This window comes from Mastigoproctus giganteus, chromosome 10 (genome assembly GCF_048544385.1).
Source record: "Mastigoproctus giganteus isolate SK-2022 chromosome 10, ASM4854438v1, whole genome shotgun sequence".
In the NCBI taxonomy this organism is placed as follows: Eukaryota; Metazoa; Arthropoda; class Arachnida; order Uropygi; family Thelyphonidae; genus Mastigoproctus; species Mastigoproctus giganteus.
In genome coordinates this window covers 135545766-135567740 of record NC_143584.1, presented here as the reverse complement: position 1 = coordinate 135567740, position 21975 = coordinate 135545766, and the positions used below count along the sequence as shown (strand labels likewise).

General features: G+C 37.0%; 1 protein-coding gene across 4 annotated transcripts in view; it reads right to left on the bottom strand.

The window, feature by feature from the left end:
- LOC150079299 (uncharacterized) overlaps positions 1–21975 on the bottom strand; it is a 59860-nt gene that overhangs the window by 30928 nt on the left and 6957 nt on the right. Inside the window, exon 1 of one of the 4 annotated variants that reach the window (XM_090382592.1) lies at positions 9884–9983. The exons of 2 other annotated variants lie outside the window; for them this stretch is intronic. The gene's annotated coding sequence lies outside the window, so the exon portion shown is untranslated. Of the gene's footprint in view, positions 1–8601; positions 8703–9883; positions 9984–21975 lie in introns of those variants that run through there. One more of the 4 variants, XM_090382594.1, reaches the window with a different exon arrangement.

Sequence of the window (21975 nt, the reverse complement as noted above, 5' to 3'; positions counted from 1 at the left end):
ACTTTATATTTTTTATATATTTTTGTAATCTTTTATATGGAACCACAAAATAATGAATACATGCTACATGGGCAGAGTAGTATAAATTTGACCCCGGGGACACATGCTCTGTACAGTACCCCTCAACACGTCTATCAATGTATACATACACATATTACACGCATAGAACAGAGCACAGCAGCATCTAATGCTTCTAACTTGGACAAAAATGGGATCTATAACTTTAAATACAACACATGTAATAATAAACTATGTTTGACCTGTCCTCGAATGCACCCGCAACACATAACAAATGACGCTAAAAAATCTACCTTTTGTAAATCCAGTATATGTTATATACCTAATAACATGCAAAACCTGTAATATAAAATACGTTGGACAAACAAGTAATAAACTACACCTGAGACTAAATCTACACAGATCAGACATCAACAACTACAAATATAGACATAGTAATAATATAGAACAAGAAATAGAATATATGCACTTTCAAACACACAGCTTCACCAATATATACATATCCATACTAGCGCACATCAATAACACCGACATTAGAACTAAACAAGAACTATTTATGTTAAAATTAAAAACCTTATACCCATATGGGCTCAATAATAAATTACCATAAAATTATTACTAATCACATAGCAGACTGTTGTATATATGACAAATTCAATATAATTAAATTCCACAGCAAACTACACAAACGTTATAAAAAATCTAAGAATGCTAACGGTAAACATAAGCCGATTTTAGGCAATTTTGATGAAACCCTTAAAGACTGGGCCAAAAATAACATAGATGTACAATATATACATAACTTACTTTTCAGCACTAAACACAGTATACTGAAAGCACTGCACAAGTTCATACACGCATTCAACTTCGAGTCCAAGCATCTCTTTCATATAATAGACGATATCTTTAAATTATCTGAAAAACCAACACTATATAACGGATACAAAAGAATCTATCATAATCTTAAATTTCCATAGTAAAATAATGGATAACATCAACATTAATAAATATATACATCACATAATGACCTGCTTCCTAACAATAACCAATGCAACATAAAAGTTAGATATAAATATAAGAAACCCTTTGGAATATTAGCCTGCAACTACAAATCCATAGCAACTAACCTAATATCCTATAATACAGACATTAACGACTGCATATGCAAACAAAGTAACATGCAACAATATATTGATCCTGACCATGGGCACATCACAGGAAATTTTAACATCGTTGCAGACCCAACGCTCAGATATATACTAGCACAACGATTCAAATTCAGACCATGTACCAAAATAAATCTAACTGCATTCAACAAACAGCTATATCAAGACCTATTAAACTACTGCTTTCGACAAGCATATAAACATAGCACACCTATAGAGGTATACCACATGTGGATTAGCTACACTTTCAACCTATTAAAACATAAATATGCATCACTAAGTTCAAATATATATAGCCAGTACAAAACCAACTACTATAACTTAGCTAAACTAAAACAAAAACTACAAAATATACACAAAGACTTTATCATTACACCTGTGGATAAAGCATCAAACAATTATGCCTTTATTTGCAAAACTTTTTATGCACACACCTTGAGAACTGAACTTAATTCCAGCAACACATACAAACCAATATCCAGTGCCTGCAATATTATTATAAAGAAACGCATAGCCTTCAACAAAAAATTAAAACTGAACATTAACAATTATAACTTACCATATACATGTATATATATTTCATTCCAAAATTCCACAAAAAACCCATAGGATTCAGATTTATAACGTCCTGCAAGAATAGTTATGTACACAAAACCGGGCAAAACACTTGAACAGCTACTGCAACCGCTGTTAAACATCATACAAAATAGCAGAATCATAGGCAACAACCTACCAGTATTAAATTTCTTACAGAATAATAAAGTTACCAATATACAAACCTTTGACTTCCACAGCTTATTTACAAGCATTAACCAAACCAAAATAAAAACAGTATTCAAAGATATTTATATTAAATATAGTGAGAATATAACCTGCAATATCAATTACTGGAACAACCTACTGAACCTATGTATATCCAATAACTTTGTATACGACGGCAAAACAGTATATAAGCCCGTGACTACTAAATACGATAAATATTTGTATTGACGATTTATTGTAAACTTTACTGACTTGGTTGTCGTGCCGGAGTATAAACAGAAAATTTAAAATTTAATTTTTTTTTAAATTTATATCAACAAACTAACGGAACACACATGGGAAGTCCTGCTTCATGCATTATAGCTAACCTATATTGGTCTGAAAACTCATTTCCACAGAACCTTAACTTCTACAGATATACAGGGTGTTTCAGTTAAACGTTTCAGAACTTCTAAGAGGGGCAGGGTACATCCTGACAACTCGAAATCATATAGCAATGTGGGGTCGGAAATGCTTTCCTGAAGCGGTGTTGTACACAGAAGCACCATAAAGAAAAGAGACCGTAAGTGAGAAATCGTTTTAATAATACATGAAAAGAAGCAAAAGGTACATGGATTAAAGTAAGTGTTCGAAGTTTCTTCCACGGGCTACAATGCACGCCTCACATCTCCGACGCATGGACATCCGAACATTCTGGAATACTCCAGGCGAATTTCGAATTTCTTCGGCAGCTACTGCGATTCTTGCAACCAGCTCCTCAGCATTGTCAACAGGGGTGTCATAAACTAGCGATTTCATATGACCCCAGAAATAAAAATCAAGACATGATAGGTCGGGTGACCGAGCAGGCCAACGCACGGGACCACCACGTCCGATCCACTGTTGACCAAATGTGACATCCAGGTAGTTACGAACATCTCCGCTATAATGGGCAGGGGCTCCATCGTGTTGGAACCACATTGTCTGTTGCGTCGATGCAGAAATCTGTTCATCTCTCAAAAGTTGTGGCAATACTTGCTGCAGAAAGATCAAGTAGATAGGTCCGGTTAGACGACACGGTAACAGGTAAGGTCCGATGAGGTGATCTCCCATAATACCGGCCCATACATTGACCGAAAATCGAATCTGTGCTGCACGACGTCGTATTGCATGCGGGTTCTCGATCGCCCAGATATGGTCGTAATGCGTGTTGAAAATTCCTTCCCTTGTGAAGGATGCCTCATCGGAAAACAACACTTCAGCAGGAAAAAGGGGATTTGTAGCACATTTTCCAAGGTACCACTGTGCGAAAGCAATACGAGGTGCATAATCCTCCGGTTGCTGTGTCTGGACACGCTGCCTGGAGTATTCCAGAATGTTCGGATGTCCATGCGTCGGAGATGTGAGGCGTGCATTGTAGCCCGTGGAAGAAACTTCGAACACTTACTTTAATCCATGTACCTTTTGCTTCTTTTCATGTATTATTAAAACGATTTCTCACTTACGGTCTCTTTTCTTTATGGTGCTTCTGTGTACAACACCGCTTCAGGAAAGCATTTCCGACCCCACATTGCTATATGATTTCGAGTTGTCAGGATGTGCCCTACCCCTCTTAGAAGTTCTGAAACGTTTAACTGAAACACCCTGTATAGATGACCTCATAGTTATTAACTGCCCTAATTTCATCAAGGATTATGGACACTTATACCCCAATGAACTCATACTAGAAAAAACAAATAACAATGATACTACAGCCCATGTCCTAGATCTAGAAATTACATTAATAAACAACAAAGCTACCATCAACCTATACAACAAACGTGACGCATTCAACTTTAATATAGTCAACCTCACACAGTGGAACTCTAATATTTCTAGAGGAGTTCATGCCAACGTTATACTAGCGCAAAGCATCAGAATAGCCACCATTTGCAGCAATAAGGAAACAATTATCGATAACATCAAGATACTATACAAAAAACTAATTAACAACCATTTTCCTAAAGCATATCTTCGCTACCACTTTTGTAAAGCCCTTAACATCTTAAAGCATAAAAAACTACGGGACATTAAAATAAACAGCATAATCTTTAATTAATAAATAAACCCATACACACCAAGTATATAATGTATATACAATACACTAGGCCTCTATGGTGGCGTACAGTCTAGAAAACTGTACCCATCAATTGGCCTATTACAGTGTATTAAACATGTATATATTGTAATCATATTTAATTTTAACTTATTTCATATCATTTCTATCTATACAGTCACCATTCCATAACATATATATTTTTTTTACACCTAACGCTAGGAGTCGCTAGCGTTCCCCAACATAAATATACTGGCACCCTGCTATCTTGTTGTTTTGGTCAGTTTTACACAGTAAGGCAAGTCCCTTTCTTCCGGCCTATACTGATATTCCTTACTATAGTTTATCCAGCTTTTTCAATTCTTTTCACTTGCTTCTGTAAGGTTATCCATTATCTGTATGTACCACATATTATAACCACTTTTATTGGCACATCCCCTATAAACTTAATAATGCAATATTCGTATCAAAATTTGCCTTCGCAGCACGTGGCAACTACACACGTGCACCACAGCATACAGATCATGTCGGAAACAGAAGCAAGAACACTGCTGTCTTTTTCATAATTTTGGTGGATGACCTCTGATGATGACACTAAAATTGTGAAAGACACCGCAATGTTATTCCATTTTGATGGCTTTTTCACTTAGCTTTATTTTAATTTCCAGTCCATTTCTTCCTCTTTTTCATTCCATATATCGCTCTCAGTGTATACCGTATTTTCATTAGACTTAAACCAATAAAATCTCCTTCGCGCATTCTACTTACAATATTATATATACAGTATATATACACATTATGGCTGTAGGGTACGTTTTGCGAATGCAGTGTCCCTGATCCATAAGCATATTATTATCTTTTTCGTACATGCATTTCTTCCCCTATATTTTTTTTAGCTTCTTAATACCAATATTCGTTACTATATATATATATACAGGGTGTTTCAGTTAAACGTTTCAGAACTTCTAAGAGGGGTAGGGTACATCCTGACAACTTGAAATCATATAGCAATGTGGGGTCGGAAATGCTTTCCTGAAGCGGTGTTGTACACAGAAGCACCATAAAGAAAAGAGACCATAAGTGAGAAATCGTTTTAATAATACATGAAAAGAAGCAAAAGGTACATGGATTAAAGTAAGTGTTCGCAGTTTCTTCCACGGGCTACAATGCACGCCTCACATCTCCGACGCATGGACATCCGAACATTCTGGAATACTCCAGGCAGCGTGTCCAGACACAGCAACCGGAGGATTATGCACCTCGTATTGCTTTCGCACAGTGGTACCTTGGAAAATGTGCTACAAATCCCCTTTTTCCTGCTGAAGTGTTGTTTTCCGATGAGGCATCCTTCACAAGGGAAGGAATTTTCAACAAGCATAACGACCATATCTGGGCGGTCGAGAACCCGCATGCAATACGACGTCGTGCAGCACAGATTCGATTTTCGGTCAATGTATGGGCCGGTATTATGGGAGATCACCTCATCGGACCTTACCTGTTACCGTGTCGTCTAACCGGACCTATCTACTTGATCTTTCTGCAGCAAGTATTGCCACAACTTTTGAGAGATGAACAGATTTCTGCATCGACGCAACAGACAATGTGGTTCCAACACGATGGAGCCCCTGCCCATTATAGCGGAGATGTTCGTAACTACCTGGATGTCACATTTGGTCAACAGTGGATCGGACGTGGTGGTCCCGTGCGTTGGCCTGATCGGTCACCCGACCTATCATGTCTTGATTTTTATTTCTGGGGTCATATGAAATCGCTAGTTTATGACACCCCTGTTGACAATGCTGAGGAGCTGGTTGCAAGAATCGCAGTAGCTGCCGAAGAAATTCGAAATTCGCCTTGAGTATTCCAGAATGTTCGGATGTCCATGCGTCGGAGATGTGAGGCGTGCATTGTAGCCCGTGGAAGAAACTTCGAACACTTACTTTAATCCATGTACCTTTTGCTTCTTTTCATGTATTATTAAAACGATTTCTCACTTACGGTCTCTTTTCTTTATGGTGCTTTTGTGTACAACACCGCTTCAGGAAAGCATTTCCGACCCCACATTGCTATATGATTTCGAGTTGTCAGGATGTACCCTACCCCTCTTAGGAGTTCTGAAACGTTTAACTGAAACACCCTGTATATATAAACGTTTTGGCAACTGGAAGTAGTCTACTTCGGGCCAAGGCAGCGAATGCTAAACCTAAGCAGAGCAGGGACAATAAAGTGATAAGGGGGTGTGAGAGGTAAAGGAATAAAACAGTAAAAAAAAAAAAAAAAAAAAAAACAATATATATATATATATATATATATCTGATAATTAAAATAAATATGATATTTAAAATAAAAACATCAGCCAGTAGTACGGCAATAATGCAGAGCGAAACAAAACGCAAAATAATATAAAATAAACAAACAGGGAAGGGAAAGTAGAAATAATAGGACAAAAAGGTAGTCGATAATCCCCGGTATAATTTAGTCAATTAAGTCATTAAACCCAATTAATAAAAAAGATATAAATTTAAAATAATGCCAATTATAAATAATTTAGCGGTACCCCCCTAGAAGGTACCAGTTCCAAAAGACGTGAAATATCACCAAAAAAGGGTTAAAGAAACTACCAAAAACTAAAATATCAAAATAATAGACTGACCATCATGCCCCATATCGACAGAGGACCACGAGGCCAATAATGGTCATGGAATCGCTGCATTTCAATCGTCATACAAATCATCGCAAAGGCAGAAATATCGAAGAACCAAACCAACCCTCCATTCTCCGATAGATCAACCAATGCAGAGGATCTGCATGGCGGTGGTCCTTATGCAGCGAAAAATAATCTATAGAACAGACAGCACTCTAGATCAGAGCCACACCACTGACATAATGCAAGCTTAACCAGCTTATATAATAGAAAGGCAAGAAATAGATGGCGGCACAGGCGCTGCTTATTTAGCATATCAACCCACTACTGCCACTAATTTATATTATGTGAGGTAAAAATTAGGCAAAAGTAATAAAAATAAATAAATATGGCTATGTATATATATATATATATATATATATATATATATATATATATATATATATACACACACACACACACTGTATATATACACAAACATAGAAAGAAGAGAAGGAATAAAGTTAAAGTGAGAGAGAGAGAGAGAGAGAGAGAGAGAGAGACAGACAGAATAACTAATAAAATATGTATAATAAAAATACATAATTACATAAAAATTAATGAAAAGAGATGTTGCCACACACAAAAAAAAAAAAAAAAAAAAAAATCAGGTGCCACTATTATTTAAGTTTATATTTCTTTTTATTTCGCTTTTACTCGCTTGTAATCTGTTTGTTTATAACTTTGCTTATGCATAATTTCATTGGTCAAAATTTCTTTTTCAGTTATTATTAGTCAACATTGCTATATTTATAATCTCTCCATAATTTTGTCATTGCTTCCATATCCCTTTATACTTCTGTAGGCTACTTACTTTTAATCATGTTTTCAAATCTCTTTAACTAGTATTGGGCTAAAGTATTATATGTCCCTAAAAGTTTCACTGCTCTATCATTTTTTTTTTTACTGGGCTCTCCCTGCCTGTAACCTTGGCTAACTCAGGGTTCGTAACGCCAGTGCTTCACACTCCTTTCTGCCCGGCCCGCCTCCTCGTGGCGCTGGACGGTACATTAGAGGTTTTTGTATCAAAACACAAGTCCCCTTGGCTAAGAGGCCGGATGAACAACACAAACAACATAACCCACACTAACACAGCACGAACACTCACTAACCTACATAAATTTAGCCTTTACAGAGAATTTATTTATCACATTGTTAGACGTGGAGTTGGAGGAAATCCCCGGAGCCGCATTACAATTAACACTATACACTACAGTTGAAGCTCTATATAACGACCCCCCAGGAGAATGAGAAAACGGTCGTTATATCGATTATTCATAAAATAGCGTTAGGTTAAGGAGAAATTAGCCGACACCAACCACATAGGACGTTATACTGTGCGGGACGTTAAAAAGAGGGTCGCTATAAAGAGCTTCGACTGTATTGATCTATCAATATAAATGTATTTTCCATTCATTTTGATATACACAGCGATGCATAGCATATTTGGAACGAATGATATCCCATTTAATGGATACCCTTTCGCATATCCTTAATTTAATTTTATTTTTTTTTATATATTTTATTAATAAAGAGCATCATTATTATTACCTTTAATAGCATTTATTTTTGTATACTTCTCTAGCAGCTGAATTAACCTGGTACATCAAATTATGATTTTGAAATTATTACAAGGGTAGCACTGGGCAAGATAAAAATATATCTACTCTCTATACAATAACAAAACATGTTTAATTAACGATGATACGTTCGATGGTGCAAACAGCATGAACACAAATTAGTCCACTACTAATTTGGTAAGTACCAATAAACAACAAAAACAGGTCAAATTAGTTTTAAGGGTTAAAAAGAAAAATTGCAATAATTTAGGACAATACTCGACTGATTGTGCCTATCCTCTATATAACAAACAAATAAATAAGAAGGTTCGATTTTACTTGTCTTCAGTGTTATTCCAGGAATTCAGGATACATGACTGTATGCGAAAGTTCTGGAAACTCCAATTACGGAATATTCCTTTTTACGAAGTTTGCAGAATCCACCGGCTCCGGTCAAGACCGATAATAACAAGAGTGTAAATAATTCCTCGGTTACAACTGTTAATTTCTAGGAGAAATTTCTATTCTTCCACAATAGCACAAGTTTCAAGGTAAAGTCCAAAATTCAATATTTCCTCCTCCCTCTAAAAGCAAACACTTGTTATGCACCATAAACAGTCAGTAATGAGCCTTACAAATATGTAATGGGTTATTATTATTATTATTATTAGCCATATGGTGTAAGGAAGCCTGAGGCTTATGCTGCACCGGCCAAAAAAAAAAAAAAAAAAAAAAAAATTTCCCTATTACCCTGAGAGAGAGAGAGAGAGTAGAAAGGAATCACCAAAAAAGAGAAGAATGATGATATCCAGCTCAGGACCCTGGGTGTGCCAAGCCCATACTCACCAGATGTGAGCCCCTGGGTTAAATAATAACTGCATTGCAGTTAGTTATTACGCTGAATCTTCATAACAAAAAAGCGATACAACGTATGTCTTTAAAAGCAAGTAAAAAATGTAAATAAATCAACATTATGAATAAGAAGGAGGAAAGTACTGCATAATAAAAAATAGACTGGTACGATAATCAAACACACAAATGTCGACCAGAGTTTATTTTTATGAATATGCAATGGTCATACACTCACTTTCCTAAGAAATAACTTCCCATAGATGGTAAAAAAAATACGGCTTCACTTCGCAAAGCTCAAACTATTTCTTCCATGCTATTATATTACGTCAGAATGCCACACACACAAAATAAATTCCATTAAAGAAACATTAAAAGCTTTCCTCGCTATTTACAGCATTAGCATGCAAAACAAGTTCACCTCAAACAAGCGCTTCGCGCATGCTCTGTCAAATTATTAAGATATTAAGTACTGTATTTGGACACAAGATTCCGTACATATTAAGTACATTAATGCATATCGCATTTATCTCAAGCACAGCTAAGTTTTTTTGGTTTTTTTTGCGTTAATTTTGTCAGTGTCGATTTTGTATGAGTAAGCAGGACAAGTAATTATATTAATGAAACGTAAAATACATACATGACTGAAACCTGTGCTAAACATTTATTTTGAGTACGCTAATCACAATAGCTTAAGTAGTAACTACGTTACCCTCTCAAGTCGAACTGCTACCAGTAAAAACGTAAAAGAGATACGATATATTGTACATACCTGTTGCAATAACTTCACGTGTTTCCAAATACTTATATCACTTCTGACCTGTATGTATGGCACATGGCTTCTGCTATCGCTGCACTGCATCCAAACGACTCACGGGAACAGCTGAAATAAGTTCTTTTTGATAGTGTGTGAAGAATGTTGAACGCCCACTTCCCGGGAGGTTTTCCAAACTACGCTCTGACATTTTGGAATATTTCGGTACAGCAGAACAAAAACACCATAATTTTCGTGGTATGTTGATATTGCTCATGAAAAATAATTAGTCTACGTGACTTTACCTAATTTTGACTCAACGTTATCACATTCCACTTCATGTTACATGCTCAAGAAGGCTACTGATTTTAAATGTAATTATAGAATGACGTAATTCTGTAAAGTGCTGACGTATTGCAAAGAGTGTGAATAACTTTTTTAATTCTTAAATTACATGCTTTTGGGTTTTTTTATTAACTATGAATTTATCAAAAAAAAAAAAAAAAATTGTCTTGAAAAATCTGGCTTTCTCTGTCGTCCACGGAATTATTTTTCTGAACTTTGACTCTAAATTGTTAACTTTCTGCAAATCTTAAATCTACCTGCTACGGCATATTATTTCCATATTTAAATGTTGAACCTAAAACGTCTCTAAAACTTATTAACCTGTAATCAGATGTTTTTGTTATAATTTAATTTCTGCGCCACGAAGATTCAGTATACTGAATCTAAAGCCATGAAGATTAGTATACTGTGACTACAAATTTCGCGTATTCTATTACCGGTTGTCTGTTGGCCGGATGAAGAACCCAGTTTTCGATAGTAATCGTCGAGAATGAACAGGGTTGCGTGGCTCTCTAGGTTAACCAATGAACTCTCTTCACTCATTTCATACCCTATCACACGGACGTTTATTTTCTTCTGTATGTATTTCCGAACGATATTTCCAAGAGCACTGCTCTTCTAAAGTAGCATGTGTGATTCCATAGCTGTCTTCCAAAAAGTACAAACACATCTATTAAATTTACCCCATTCACAGTTTAACTCAATACTGACTTTTTTATCCTTTGTTCATTCCCTCTACATGTGTTTTCTAGAAGAGCCATATTATTTATTTTAATTCATTTGTTAAAAAAAAAGACATTATGACCCCTTGCAAGTGCAGAAACATGACTTGTTTTAAAAGTAAGTGGCACTAGCACGCTGAGTATCTTAGACAAAGACTGTACAGTACAGTAATAATTGTAACTGTCACGTTTTTGGTCTGCTTACTACACAGGAAACAGTATAAGGAAAGTTGTTTGGTGACTTTTATAAAAAAAAAGTACTGTAATGGAAAAATCGCGTGACCTTTAAAAGGATTCTAGATTCCGCATGGTTTTTTTTACAGTTATTGAGTCTCACCCACCAGAGGCAGATTTCAAAGCATGCCGAGTGCAAACAAAATATTACAGACATTTTTCAAATAATGATACACAAAAAACACTAATTTATTTATCCCAAACAACCATCTTATTTGTCAATCAAGTCGTAATTTAATATATTGTAATACAGTACGTATACTGTATATACACAGAAAGGAAAGTTCAAGCCGCTGAACTCGTCTTCCATTTATGATCTACAAGAACACACTTTTTTTTTTTTTTTCGGGCTTGACCTAGCCGAATGGTCAGGAGCGAGAGTGTTAATAGCACACGCTCTTTGAGTGGATAGGGGTTCAAGCCCGTGACTGCTAAATATGATTAACGTCTGTATTGATAATTTATTGTAAACTCCACTGACCTTGTGGTCGTGCCGGAACATTTTTTTTTCTCTTTGCTTGTCTTGTGTAGAATTTCATTATCCTTTAATTAATCATTTTATCATTAACTTTTACCTTTTCTCTGTCTGGTGCTGTATATCATACCTCGTGCTTCTGATTTTACTTCAATAACACACCCAGACATACCTTTTCAAAAGCATGCAGACACTGTCCCATTTGGAAAAAAACAAGAGCTTTAAAGCACAGATTAACAAGGTATACCCCGCCTTTGATCCAAATAACAAATCAGCCGTCGTGGAAAACTTTTGATCAATTCCTTGCTGTAGGCAGGAGAATTTATGCCTATTCTTCCATCAATTTTCCAAATATCTGGCATTCCAGTTCATCCTGAAGGTGTTCGGTCGGATTTAAGTAGACTTGGGCCCGCCAGACAAGTTTTTGGACTTCATTTTCCTCAAACAAGGTTTTTACACTACTCGCTATGTATAGGATGGAGCATTATCTGCTGGAACGTGAAGGATCTATTTCCATAAAACCAGGGCAACGATCAAGCGGTTCCGAACAGGAAGCCAAAATTACGGGGACGCAAAATTCCCCGAAAATTCACTTATTTGCTGTAACTTATTTGCTCCGACTCAAGTCGGGGAGGGCGCACCAAAAAATCTCGCACAGGGCGCTGATAGACCTGGGGCCGCTTCTGGAACTGGCAAAGTGTGAGCGCCACAGAATTGTTCACAGTGTCGGTGTACAACTCGGCATTGATGGTGTTTGGCACTACAACTAATGATCAAAGTCCAAACTGCGAGAAGCAGACCCCACACTATGGAGAGAGCTGGTTGTGTAAACTTCATTGTGGGCACAATACACTGATAGATGACAGTCCCCAAGCATTCTCCACATTCACACAACTGTCTGATTTGAAGACTATAACGCAACTCATCCACTCCATAGGATCTGTTTCCACTGTTCTGAAATCTAAGAACGATGGGCTAGACAACGCTGATAACAACGGCTGGTGTTCATTGGCATGATGTGAAATTTATGAGCAATAAATCCCATATAATTCCAACCATCATCTGCCGTGAACATCCATGCTGTGAATTTCCCTACAGAATGTGGACACATTTACTCCTGTGAGTGTGCCCACGTTACGTTATAACTCTAACGATACATTTTCCAAGGACATCTCTTACTGTACTTTCGCCACTTTCTACAGGAATTTGCGCTTCCCAAACGTGATTCGCACATCTACATTGCCCTCATTCTTCCAGTTTTTCACAACATCAGCTACGGTCGAATTTGCGAGGTTCAAACGTGTGGGTGATTCATGCAATGACAAATTGCTTACGTACTTGTGAGCAGGAGCACTGTCGGCTAATAGGCAGATATTTTTGGATAGCTGGGTGAGTCTCTTCAACTTGACAGCCTCTCTTAAGTTTCTCAGGGGGTTTCCAGGAGGATTCATATTGATGTACCCAGCATTCATTCATTATCACAATTCGGTCAAAAAAAAAAAAGTCAGCATTCTGTACAAAATTCTAACTATTGTGGATCACTCTTTCCTATGGAGCTTTTGAGGAGGTGTCAACAATCTCGGAACCCATCAGGTTGCCACCTTAGACATGTGCAGGAACTCATGCATTCTGTTGCAAACAGACCCACGGCTAATGTTCACTTCACGTGTGGCTATAAAATTTATAGCCACACTTCTGTCTTCAAGGACTATTTGTTCCACTTTAGCCATAATGGCAAGATCTCTGGCTGAGATGAATCTTCTTTATCTAGGGTCATTGTGCATACTACAAAGTCCTTGAGGCAAGGTTGTCTCGGGGTGTCCCGCGTCAAGAACGAGCTCAGGGAAGGTCGTATACAGAAGTGGCTCGCCCGAAACGGACGGAGTCGATAAAGACAAAGATAGTCACTGTGAAGGCTATAACGGGCCAATATAATTGTAGGCAAGGTGTTGAGAACAAGCTACTGGAAATGGTTCGGCTGATATTGGCTGAACTATAAGTTGTGTCAGTGCGGCCCATAAGAGACATGCGTGTGGTTATTGAGGTACCTACGGAACAGGACATGGAGACGTCCATCAGAAAGTAGCCAAAGGTTTCAGAGTTAGGCCTGAAGGTGGATAGGCCCTCCAGGCTCGCCCATAGACTGGTAATTTTTGATCTTGATAAGTCCGTGACTCGTGAACATTTAAAACAGCAGCTCTAGAACAGTTCCCCCTACACCAAGGACCACCCAGATGGCGGCAGCTCTCAACATCAGACGTCTTCCTGCCATCATTCACGAGAGAAGACTCGTCTTTGCCATCAAAATGATGGTCGGCATTATTTCAGTGCCAGATTTCTGGGCTAACTGCGGATGGAGGTTCCCGGTCCCAAGCCTTAGGGCTAATCCAATCCTACAGGCCATTCCAAACCGGTTAAAGCTAACTGATCGGTTCCTACCTATGCAAATGCTACAAGACACAGTCCTTGGACGGCGACCTCTACAAATTCGCAGTCGACAAGGAATATAAACAGAAAGTACTCGGTCGACTTCCTTCCCAGGACCACGTCAGAGGACATTAGAACCTGCTCCCGGAGACCTATTCATCACTGCCTTGAATCCATCATCCTTGTGTTCAAACCTTTCAGGAGTCATAATGCTTTTTTTTTTTTTTTGTGTTTATTATGTTGTGTGATTTCTTTTATGGAAACCCCTGGCTTGTAGCCGTGAAGTTGTATACAGCAATGTGCTTTCTGTATATAATAAAGAGTTCTTCTTCTTCTTATGTCGATTGGGAATCACATGGGGGTGAAGGATTTTATAGTTCCTACCTGTACTTTTGTGTTGTTGCCGCATTATAGCCTAAGTTGCTGTGGCGCTAGTAAACCTAAAACCAGAGCTTTGCTGCATGGACTGTTATTATTATTATTATTAGCCATGTGGTGCCAGGAAGCCTGAGGCTTATGCTGCACCAGGCAAAAAAAAAAAATTCCCGAGTTGAGTTATCCTAAGAGAGAGAGAAAAAAGTAAAGGAATCACCAAGAAAGAGAAGAATGATGATGATATCCAGCTCAGGACCCTGGGTTTGTCAAGCCCATACTCACCAGATGTGAGCCCCGCGGGGTAAATAGCCACGTAGCGAGTCACTATCAGGCGGATGTTTTTTGTGGCTATTGTAGTGGTCGGAATCACTCATTTAAGGATTGGCCAAATCGTGGTGATTTGCCGAAATGTGCAAATTGCTGGAGAAGGCATATCTCCTATGACTATGAGGCTGTTAGTAAACTATATCCTCAATTTTTGAGGGCCTTAGACATCATAAAAGGAAACATTGACTTTGGTTAGTCAATGATGTAACCTCTGGTCAGTTGGATGATAGTCCTTCATTGAACATCTGCTTAGGATACTTTTGGATGTGGTTCCTGGCTGCTGTGGTTTGCCTAATATTGACATCCTATGCCGGAAGTGTTAAACCAGTAATGGGTTCCTGCCCTGTGCGACTCCTAACAATCTTTGGACTTTGTAGAGTTTCAGCAAGATGAATGACTTTGCTGCTTTGACAGATCTTGAAATTTTTGTCGGTGGCTCTTATAGGACACTTAATCATTTTAAGTTCTGACTACTGGTTGATGGTTATAAAGTGTACATGTTATCTCATTTTCAGATGGGAAGTGATCGATTGATTAAGTTAATGAGAGCATAGATAATAGTGACCAACCGACTCGTGGTGGGGGTATGAGTGCCCATCCCCAGCTCGAGGCCAATGGTCGCTCTCAGTTTTGGGTCTCCGTATTGAGTTTAACAATACTAACTAGTTCTGTCTGTGTTATTAAATACAAATGGGAATTAGACCCATATTGGCAGGAGCCTAGGGGGCGTCTAAGATGCCAATTCATTTAAATGACGCATGACAAATCTCTAGTTGAGTCTTCTTTCTTTTGGGTTATCGTGCATACTACTTCGCCCACGACAGAACTGCTTGTTCCAATTTTTCACAGCCTCATATGATGGGCAATCCTCTACACGTACAGCTTTCATCTCCTTGTGGATTTGTATTGCTTCTTTGCCTTGCAAAGGAAGCAATTTTATAAAGCATCGAGTCTCAGCCATCTCCAGCATAACATTTCTCACTGTATTCATGACTCTAGTTCAGTAACTGACGGATCTAGAAAAACAAATAAATATACATCAACTTATGAGATTTACTACGGTATATAAATCCCTAACTCCAGTATTACCAGGTGAGAGCAAATTTCCATCCCTCGTAGTGCATGTACTCTTTGAGTGTACTTTTGTTATCTCAATTAATATGCGAGCTATTTGTAAATATTGTTTGTCCCACTAAAAACATTCATTCATTAAAATGGGCGTGTCATTAATTAAAGATATATTAATTTATCACGTACAAAACGGTTGCTTGAACCGTGGCCTTTGTTGAACGAAGGAATTTAATGATTTAAAATTTCATCTGCTGTCGAGAGTGTGTTGCTTTGACCACCAGAGTTCCCCCATGTTAGTTTTTTTTTTTTTTTTTTTTTTCAGTCGAAGAAGAAACCCTTGCTATATATAAAAGTATGTTTTTATCAGAATTTTAATGTTTGTTATTGCGATAGCTATTTAAAAAAAATTGGAACAAATATTTTAAACTCGTACAATCCACTAATATTTTATTTCAAGCCGTCATTGTCGTCTTATTTTCCGTGTAAAATTGCGATATCATTTCTAAAATTATAATATAAAATAGCGAGTTACCTAAAATGGACGGGCTTGGGTTTCTAGAATGGACCAGATTGGACTGTTCAATGGCTGAAAGGTTAGTGTAAAATATATTCCAAAATTATATAATTTTAATTGGTATTTTTTTTACAAATTGCTTTCACGAGTTGATTTACTGATGACTCAGAACCTATATCATTACGGTAATATAGGAAATATAGGTTCTGATCGATGTTGTTACCATTACAATGATATAGATTCTGAGCGATTAGTGAATTAATTCGTGTCTTACCTCAACAGCTATTTTTCTGAAAAAAAAAAAAAAAAGTAGGATTGGTTGCTTGTAGCAGAAATTTCTGCAATTCTTATGACAGTCATCTGAGAAAACAAACGAAAAAAAGCAAGTCTCCAGACCTGCACTTGATGAAACTACTGAAAGTTCATACAGAACACAGCATTACTGGCGAAGCAAAAAATGACACATGCCAAAGCTATCAGGCCTAAACGGCTGTTAGCAAAACAAAAAAAAAAAAAAAGGGAAGATAGCATAGAATGGTATTGTTTCGTTTTTGACGTACGTCCATTTAGTTGATATGATTTCTTGCTTGTCCTGTCGGGCTCATGACGAATGTGTAAAGATAAAAAAAAAAAAAAAAAAAAAAAGGGAAAAAATTTAGTTTTGTTTCCACAACTTCATAGTAACTTAATGAAAGCATACCAAAAAATAGCAATTTTTGTCAAAGGAAATTTTTTTATCAATAATTAATGAAAATTTCAGTTTTTTTTTTTAATAATGCAAAAGATTTTATAGCATTTTATCCCTAAATTCACATAATAACAAAAATAATTTTAATTAGGTTTGGGTTGCACATATTAGATGTTAAACGATTTTTTTTTTTAATATTGACATATTTCAAAAAAAAAAAAACAAAAAAAAATACCTGTTAAAAGATAGTTTAAATTTAATTCTCCTATACAAAACAGTAGTCTTCGTTATTTATATTTGCTAATAACCAGTTATGAATTACCACGTGATTAACAATAACAGTGGTGGTCCAAACTTAATACTCAGGCGGGTCTATGAACTACGTATAAATCCGCATTCCTTCCAGCATACCTATTGGATTTTTCATTACAGAAGATCGCTGCAATATTGACAGAAAATAATGGGAGTCATTTCACAATGTTTTTTCACAGGAAGTAACTTCCTGAATGAAAGAAGTCGTTTCGAAAGTTGTTGGTCGGATCAACAATTTCCTGACTGATCAAAGTGGGCCAACAAAATGACGAGCGCTTTCCAGAGAAATGTCGTGAACCCCTCTTTTGTATAAATTAACTTTGTTTTATAAATAGTTTGAAAGATAAGATCAGTTATAATTTGAAGCGCTGATTAAACGGATTGCAAAGTAAACATACCTCTCAGTCATTTATGGATAAAATAAAGTTTAATAAAACTGCATTTCTTTACAAATTCCGAAAACGTTGACACTAATATTTAATAATTAACATTGTAATACAATTACGCAAATGAATTAAACGGTGTATGTGGTATTTATTGTATATTAATAGAGTAAATTGACGGAATTTTTTAATTTTTTTCGTAGCTCTCATGTACATAATTCTTTATGTAAACTTTCTTCTCTGTGATATATATGCCAATTATTTACTCTTCTCTGCCAACAGTATGTCTAACTCAATTTAGACAGATGGATCAGCGATTTTATCACTCTTATAGTATTTATTTACTTATTTATAATATACTATATAATATCGGTGTAGATACACCATAGTTAACCCATAAATTTGAACTACGTAAGTAGTGTAAAAGGCAACGTTTTAATTGTATCTCATATTGTGGGTTCCTTCACAACGAGATAGTTGGTATTGCACTACTTCAAATAAACAACGCTTCTCTAGTAGAGAAGACTACTGTTATTTATTTTCAGATGATTATACTCTGTTATTTATTTTCAGATGAATATACTCAGAAAATAAATAACAGTAGTCTTCTCTACTAGAGAAGCGTTGTTTATTTGAAGTAGTGCAATACCAACTATCTCGTTGTGAAGGCACCCGCAATATGAGATACAATTAAAACGATGCCTTTTACATTACTTACGTAATTCAAATTTATGGGTTAACTATGGTGTATCTACACCGATATTATATAGTCAATTATCAAAACCCATAAGGATTATGCCTTGTGCATTTCGTTTTCAAAATGATTTATAATATGTAAATATTTTAAAACTGTGACCATGACGTAATTTGCAGTACCTGCAGTATTGCCAAATGTAAATAATTAGCCTATCGTATGATATATACTGTATATATATTATACAGTACATATATATAATGTTCTTGCTTATACTCCAGCACGAGTTTACAATAAAGCATGAATACAATCTTAAATATTTAGCAGTCACGGACTTGAACCATGGTGCACTCAAAGAGCGTGTGCTACAGCACTTTCACTCCTGATCACTCAGCTGAACAAAAATTTTGTTCCCTCCACATTGAAAAGCATTTTCCTGCACATGCGTACGCGTACATTTCATGGTTGTGCTGATGGGCGCTGTGTGACAGTTAAAAAAAGTAGTGTGATTAATAATGGCATGCTAAATTTGAGTCTGTGAGCCAAGCGCAGCGCAAATTTAGGTATAGAAGAAGTTGGGGCAAAATGGATCACATGGCAGTGCCACTGGGGGTAGTTCGGACTTATCAAAAATACTGTTCTGGAGAAAAAATGAATAAAAGATTAGTAAGTTTAGAAATAAAAACACTAAGTTGTACTTACCTATTTTTATTCATAGGTAAAATGGAACTTTCACCCACAATAACACATATGTATAAGCTTTCAACTAAAATAATTACTTATTTTTTGCTGCAACATTTTCGAACTTCGTTTCGTTATTGCCAGATCTCTCACTCTTCAGTTTTCAGTTGAACAGCATTCATTTGTTGATCTTTTGTCGATTCAGCATTCAGTTTGTTTGTCGATTTTCACGTATCATTTAATTTTGTTAATTGGTAAGGTAATAAAAGTGTAAATTGATGCTTTATATCTTAATTTTTATAGCCTGTGGATAATATTTCTCCGATTTTCGCTTATTAGAATTGCCGTTTAATAGAATCAAAATTAAATTCGCAAACGTGATCACAATAACCGGCGCTTACTGTAATTATTTTATGGCATCGGCATAAAAAAAAAAAAAAAGAAAAAATGCTGGCTCGTTCGGACTATTGACGTTCCGATTTTCGACGCTCTGCTGTAGTGGTTTCACCGTTTGTCACTCGTTTGGAGAAAGTCGTTTACCGTAGACGACTGGAGGAATTTCTCAAGTCCTCTTAAATCGAGGCTATAATTTGACTTGTACCTTTGTGTTATTGTTCTAAATCAATCACTTTGCGCTTGCTGCTGGTTCAGCAGCAAGCGCAAAACTGATTTTTTTATTTTAAAAAAGTCACACATACACTAATTACAATGCAAAACCGGTTTTTCGATACGATTTATCTTTTTTAAAAGTGGAAAAGGACTTTATTACCACCCTGTACAAGGGATTCCCAATTTCATTCCATTACTTATATGCTGCATGTTTACTATACAATAAACGTTCTTTCATTCAGAAAAAAAAAAAAAAAAAACTCACAATATTCAAAAGAGGGAAAATTACTGAAACCTTAAGCGATCTGTTTTGCCCCAGATTCCTCTATGTGTCAGGCTAATACATGTGACCTGATGAGAAATGAATAAAGCGGTAGTATATATAATCAATTTAAATCTGAATTAACTCTAAGCAGAAAAACAGAGACAAATGGAAAATTTTGTTACCTAACTCTGTCGACGGGGGTGCTCTGTGGGGAGTCGTCCCTCGTCCCTGCCCAGTATCAGTGGGTCGGAGATGAGATGGGATCCGGTTCTTGGCCGGTCATGATTACATTGACTTGTTCAAGACCCGTATTAATGCTCTTCCTACCCTCTCCAGAACATTAAGAGGACAGTCTAATGGTCGGAATTGTAGGGGAGGCTGCAATGCAATAGAATCTCTGGCTCATATTGCTCTCCGTGTCATCGGTCCCATGACACCAGAATAAGAAGGCATGATGCTGTGGTCGCCCTTGCGACCACAGCATCATGCCTTCTTATTCTGGTGTCATGTAGGATCAGGGATTGGCCTGGAGGCATCTCACAGATTGAAAATGCACAAATATGATATGAATGCAGATTTGAAAAGATTGATTCTAGAGCAACAAGGAAATAGACCAATTGTATCAACTATTATTTTATCTTATAGAGGAATCTGGTGCTCTACCTCAGCTAAGTTATTGACTGTATTAGGATTAACGCTGTTGTTGTTGTTATTTGGTTTTTAGGAGCATTAGCAACTAAGGCCATATTGCTCCGGGATATGCGGTGGTCATTCCCTGACCTTTCCGCATCCTCCGTATTTGGTGGTGACGGGCTGGAACCCCGGTCTAATCAAGAAGCGTGTGCTACGCACTGCTGCTCCTTCCCACCTGGCTATGGAGGCGCCTTTATCCAGTTGTATAAGGCAGTGTGATATAGTGTGACAAGATTCATCAGGTTTGACTATTTATAATCAAGGAAGGATAATATTTACGCTAAATTTATGATAAGTGTGTTTCGGCAGTTAGATCATTCTTTGTTCTATTAGTTCCAGCTGCCTATGCTTTAGCATAGCGCTGGTATTTGAAAGTTTGAAGAGCTGCTTTTTAAATTCTACAAGTTGTGGATGCAGGGGACTTTAATTGGGTGGAGGGGTTTATCACATTGATTAGTTGTATCTAATTTTGGGACAAAATATCACCTTATCGGAAAAGATATAGATTTTTAAAGATTTTGAGTTTCAATTAGTAAAGGCCTATACAGCCATATAATAGCGCCACCGCTGGAGAAAGACATGGTGACCTACTCCAGTATTTTTCATCGGAAAACTTTATGAATGAACTCAAGAATTGTTCAGCGTGTCGCAGAACACGCTGGCTCGACACCATCAAGAGCGACACTGGCACGAGCATGAAGGACTTGAAAGAAGCTGTTGAAGACTGTTCAGCATGGAGGCAGCTCGCTCATAAAGTCTCCGAAATAAAGCAGTAGTTAGGCCATATCATACCAGGAAAGGCTTCAGTTCTGCAAATTGCAGCGTCTGGAGACTAGGCACCTGTTAGATCTAATGAGGTGTGTAAGGCTTTGAATGAATTGAGTAAGCTCAATGCTGAAGAAATCCTTCCTCTTGATTGGACTACACACATGAAAGTGTATACATTCAAATTAAGAAAGAATGGTTGTAGAATAGATGTGCGTACATTTGCCTTCAGCCAGTGGGTAGTTGATTGTCGGAACAAGCTTCCACTTAGGGTTGTAAAGTTGATAGTGTGAATAAATTCAAGGAAGAATTAGACAAATTGTTAGAATTGATTAACAAGTGTGTGTGTGTGTGTGTGTGTGTGTGTGTGTGTGTGTGTGTGTGTGTGTGTGTGTGTGTGTGTGTGTGTGTGTGTGTGTGTGTGTGTGTGTGTGTGTGTGTGTGTGCGTGCGTGCGTGCGTGCGTGCTGCTTTTTCATTACTAAAGAAAGCTAAAATTTGAACTCTAGCGTATCTTGAGAGACAAAATTA